Genomic DNA, 6,001 nt, shown 5'->3' with positions numbered 1-6,001 from the left:
CCATATTCTTCTCTGCAAAGACGTGGGGTATTAAAAATGCACAGTTGGGCATAGTTTGATGTCAGTGAAAAGAGATCTATTTAAAAGTCATGGTGCATAGCTGCAGAAGCTTTGGTGTTTGGGCATGACAAATAGTTGTGGTGGGGCTGGTCATCGCTCACAAACACACACACACACACACACACATAAACACATCATTGTATCAGTGCTGCAAATGTGCACAAGTAAACAGTTTGAATATGCACACAAACTGCACATACAAGCACACACATGCAAACACGCGGCGGCATCGTCTGCTGCTGCAGCACCGTGATGTTGTTTGGTTGCTCTGCATTGCAGTAATCGGCTCCACTCTTCTCCTCTGCTCTCACCCACAGACAATCACTGGCTCTCAATGGACAACATCAGCAAGGGAAATACCTACAAAGAGAGAGAGAGACGTAGTGATAGAGAGAGAGGGAGAGGGAGAGGGGAGGGTGAGAAGGATGCTGGAAGGGAGAGGATGATGAGAAGGTAGGGAGGGAAAGAGGGACTAAAGAGGACAGAGGGAGATTTGAGGGAGGATGGGAGGAGATGAAAAGAAGGGGAGAAAGATCAGCGAGCTGGTGTTTCCAGGCTTAAGGCTGCTGGAGGACTTGTTAATTTGTGTGCGAGCAGAGAGTTACAGTAGGTGGTGAGACGCAGAGAAGAACTACTTACAGTATGTGTGTGAAGCAGATACTGTATTTGCCGTCGTGATCAGCAGCAGTAGACGGAGATCTTCCAGCAGAGACTTTTATTTAAAGCTAACAAACGTCGAGTTAGTGTGCAGAGCAACTGAATACATACAGAAGGTCAGATCCTTTCATACAGTTTTATTCTGAGTAGTCTCTCTTACATTGTGTTGTAATCCCTCTGGTTAAAGGCCTACACCCACTGGTTGTTGTCCTATTCTCTGATTGGTCCAAACTACGGCTGTCAATCGCTTAAAATATTTAATCACGATGAATCGCTTGATTGTTTATAGTTAATCGTGATTAATCGCAAATTAATCGCACATTTTTGTATCTTTTCAAAATGTATTTTAAAGGGAGATTTGTCAAGTATTTAATACTCTTATCAACATGGGAGTGGGCAAATATGCCTGCTTTATGCAAATGTATGTATATATTTATTATTGGAAATCAATTAACAGTACAAAACAATGACAATAATTGTCCAGAAACCCTCACAGGTACTGCATTTAGCATTAAAAATATGCTCAAATCATGCCCAAAACTGCATGTGATTATCATAAAGTGGGCATGTCTGCAAAGGGGAGACTCGTGGGTACCCATAGAACCCATTTTCATTCATATATCTCGAGGTCAGAGGTCAAGGGACCCCTTTGAAAATGGCCATGCCAGTTTTTCCTCGTCAAAATTTAGCATAAGTTTGAAGCGTTATTTATCCTCCTTTGCGATAAGGTCGTATGACATGGTTGGTACCAATGGATTCATTAGGTTTTCTAGTTTCATACGATGCCAGTATCTTTGCTCTAGATTTAAAATTGAGCCTTCGCAATATCGAATGCGTTAATGCGTTAAGAAATTAGTGGCGTTAAAACAAATTTGCGTTAACTTTGACAGGCCTCGTCCAAACATAAGGGTGGAATGATGTTTCATGGTCACTCAAAGTCTCCTATCACATTTAGTGTTTGTGTATTGTGCGGGAGAATGCAGCTGTAGGTAGTTATTCTTGTAGCTGTGACATTTTAGGTTCACAGTGTTCTGGACTTAAGGTCAAGGTCTTCTTGACAGAAACAAGTCTTTCTTGGCAATAACAAGTCTTAAACAATACCCTTGTTGCACAATCAGTATTCAAAGTTCAGTGGTTACACAAAAGATTGTATAAAGTTATGCTGGTGGAACATTGGTTCTTATAGAGTATCATAAGACTAAACCACCAATCCACACATTCCTGGCCTCCTTTGCTTTGTGTCTGCTCTCCAGCACGCGGCGACACCCACATGATCTCTGCAAAGACTCAGGAGCTCAATTACGCGTCTGCCAAACATTTACGGTCAGAAGAGGAAGCTTTCCGTGCCTCCTAGTGTAACATGACAATACTTATTTACAGTGCTGTGAAGCAAAATGGCGGATTACTCGGCACGTTGGCTATAGGTGTTATTATAGTAAGCTGATATGTGTCTGTTACCGTGTCATTCTGCTGTTGCGGTAAGCCGGCGTGGAGACACTAAGATGGCAGGGACCGGGCCTGGTTGACGTTGAAAGCGTCACATGAGCTTTACAGGCGTTGTGCTGCAGTTTTCAAAGTGTGTGTGTGTGCGTGTGTGTGTGGTTTTGTATCGTCGTGCACATTTATGTGAGTTTTAAGGTTTGTGTGTGAAAGAATAAGGAGAATATGGAAGAAGCAGGGAGGTTTTTTTTTTTTATTTGTGCAGAAAAATACTCTTTGAAAAATGTAGATTGCTTTGAACAGATTTTCACATGGAGTTTAAGTCCCCACTATGCAAAACAAAGTGTTGTTTCCTGCTGTAAGAAGTTCACCTCTTACATTCAGAAGAAGAGAAAATGGGCTGAAAATGTAGATGTCCTGCTGATCATGCGTCCCTGCGGTTAAACTACAGATGTATTTTTGCTACAGATGTATTTTCAAAAATCAGATTTTCACTCAGATGTTGCTATTATTGATTTTTTTTTTTTATCCAATTTTCCGCTTTTTCAATATTCACTATATAAGAATTACACGCTGGATTGAGAGCTGCAACGAAGCCCACAAAAAGCCTCGGGATCGGTGTCTCTCTGAAACAACTATAAGACGGTGTTGATCGCACCATAAATTCTGATTTGTGGATGTGTCTCTGTGCTGTTTCGACTTGTTTCCTCCGCTGTCAGGAGCGAGCCAGGAGCAGAGGATTAGAGCCTACCTCAGCACTGGAATGCCTGGTGGCTGTTATAGCGCAGCTCCCATCACCTCCTAAACACTCCAGCTGGTGGTTTTAGTATTGAGAGGCAGTGGGCCACACAACTGTCGACTTTGCACTTCATTTATGATAAACTTAAGTCGGCCTTAATCTCCGCCCGTCGCCGTGTGTTGAACCAGTGTTTGGAACAACATGTTTATCTGGCGGGGGAGGCGAGTGGAGTGGGAGCCAGGGGAAGGCACCCGTTCACGGAGATAACCCAGAATATCTTCTCTCCCTCCAAGTGCCGCTCGGAAACTGGGAGCACAGTTGTGTTTATGTGTCTGGGTGTAGGGGCGTGCCAGTGATTTATGTGTCCTGTTGCACAGAGGGGAATTCTGGGACCTCTTTTTTACTTTTTCATCACCAGAGCGATGGCATCAAGCATCTAAATCCACCCAGCAGCGATGCAAAGTTCACACATGTTGATTTACTGATCAGTTCTAGAAAGATCTTAGGTTTTGGGTGCTCCATGCACAGGGTATGAAACCAATGACATGAATATCAGTATGTTACTAAATAACCCTGCATTATTACCCAGCTTTGTTGAATACTTGATTCTGATTGGTCAATCACAGTATTCTACGGTCTGTTATTGCTTTATAACAGACCATTGCTATATATAACAGACCGTTGCTATGTATAACAGACTGTTGCTATGGATATGGTTCTGATGTCGGACCATTTTTGTGTCAAATTATAGATTTTTTTAAGTAATTAGCTGTGTAATAAGTGAGATAATGTACAGCCAGCCGGTCATTGTTGTGAAATAATCCCCTTCAGGGGTACATTACTGTACATTATCCCTTACATGAATAGTAATATAAACTTTATAAATGTACATAATTGTGAAGCTTATAATGTTAAACTTTTTATTTAATCATAGCGGTGCCTCAAATTTAGGCCAAAGCCCAAAATTAACAAATTTTCCTGAACCCAAAGTCAGTTTTTTCATGGTTTCTTTGCGCTGCATTTTGCCTTTGTTTTTATAGCACACAGTAGAGAGGCAGCCAGGAAACATACTGTAGGGAGAGAGACAGGAAGATAAAATGCAGCAAGGGTCTCAATGCAGCCAGATTCAAACCAACATCTACGCCTCTTTGATGCACCAAAGTCAATATTTCTTACTGTCTTTCTTATATACAGAGAGACACACAGACATTGGATAGACTGGTGACAGACTTAAAATGGATTCAGTGCAATACAAACGTTGTTTCGCTGCTATTTCATCAACCTATCCATCATAATGTAGTAACAAGGGAATCGACTGAAAATATTGACATCAACTGGAGTCATGTACAGTAGCTCTCACCAGACATTAGTTAGCAATCCAATCACACACACAAACAAAATCTTTAAAGCTGCACCAGTCAATATGTTTATATTAACAACGGGTCAAATGACTTTGTGTAATGTGAAAGGAGTTGCAGGTAGCGATGAACCCACAGAATTATCACCCGACATTATTCCCCTCAGCCCTACAAGCCTTTCAGCTCATTGTTTTGGTTATATGACCTACGATTTTACTGTTTTGATTCACTCTCATGGCTGTCATCAGCGTGCAGCAGCAGCAAGCAGCTGTTTTCAGTTTAAAAGCTCCGATAAACTCACTGTGCTGCACACTACCTGCCCACCAAACTGCAGACAGGCAAAGTTAGCGACCAGCTGATGAACGTTGTGAAGCATTTATCAGCTGAAGAACCAGATATTTCCCTCAGGAGTTTATAAAGACTAGAATAGAGCTAAAAGTAGACTGAAGACATTCATCAGGTGGCCAAACCCTGTCTCCCAAAAAATTACGTTCCGGTCGTGGTTTTAAACATATGGTTAACGTAGTAAATTGAAGATAAACAAAAAAAAAAGCTGCAAAACTACTTAGTTAGGTTTAGGCAACAAAACATTTGGGTTTAGATTTAGTAAAAAAGCATCATGGTTTGGTTCGAAATGATTACATTTCACATCGAACATGAACAGCGGTGTCCTGGGGGAAAGCCAGGCGTTTGTTTGAACCCTCCGCCCGCCCGTAGTGGACTTTCTCACTTCTTATACTCATTATTATTCCACCCAACTTTCATTAGCGGTCACTCGATATAATACGTCACCTGCTCTGCGTGTCGCTCGTTGTATTACGTCACTAGCTGCAGCCCCCGCAGACTTACAAACGTATTTGTGATACGTCAAAGACAAAGGTAATCCACAACAAAATAAGTTTCCTTCCAAACGTAACAGAGAGCACAGTTTAGTTGTAAGGGAACGTTATTCTTTATGATAACATTGCTCAGTGTCTGCTGTATGTGTAAATATTAAGCAACTGTTCACCATATCAACTTTATTAGGTGATAATATGTCAACGTTGTGTTCGCAGCTTGTTCCGCTGCCCACAAGTGGCCAAAAAAATTACTTAATACTGCTTTAAACCTCACAGATAAACCAGTCCTTAAAACGCAAGTAAAAAAAACAATTCTTTAATAAATCAAAACCAACTCATGAGTTATCCTTGACTTGATAATGATATCATGAATAAGTGCAAGGTTACTGGCATTATCCAAGCAAGTTCTACACATTGCAACTTTAATACAGTTTGAAGTAATAATTAATGGTATCATTTAATGTTTAATAGTTATATTTATATGTTGCGCCCATACCTGACCTTTAACCTGCAGTTAATTATTTTCTATGTTAATTTTTGAAGCCATTGTTTGTGATGTTGTTGCACTGGATTGCATTAAATTCTACAGGTATTCATATAATCGTGTTCACCCCTTATACTTTTAACACTTTTCGTCTTGAGAATCCGTCTAAGGGAGACGATTTTAAGGCTGTTTACAAAAAAAAATCTTGCCTGAGTTTATTCCTGTTGGCTCACTTTGTAATTTGAAGGTTTACCTGGCAATCAGCGCGACTAAAGATAAAATAGCTGCCGCCGTGACGGCTTTCCGGAGTTTTAAAATCCTGTCTGTGAGTTTTACAAACCGCTGTGCATTGTTTTGGCATATTGTGCGTTTTATTTGTTTGTTGTTTTGATGATTTCCACCAATCCATGTTTCAAAAAACCAG

The sequence above is a fragment of the Sebastes umbrosus genome, chromosome 16 (assembly GCF_015220745.1).
Source record: "Sebastes umbrosus isolate fSebUmb1 chromosome 16, fSebUmb1.pri, whole genome shotgun sequence".
NCBI classification, from domain to species: Eukaryota; Metazoa; Chordata; class Actinopteri; order Perciformes; family Sebastidae; genus Sebastes; species Sebastes umbrosus.
The sequence above is the reverse complement of the archived record's forward strand: the minus strand, read 5'-3'. Positions refer to the sequence as shown.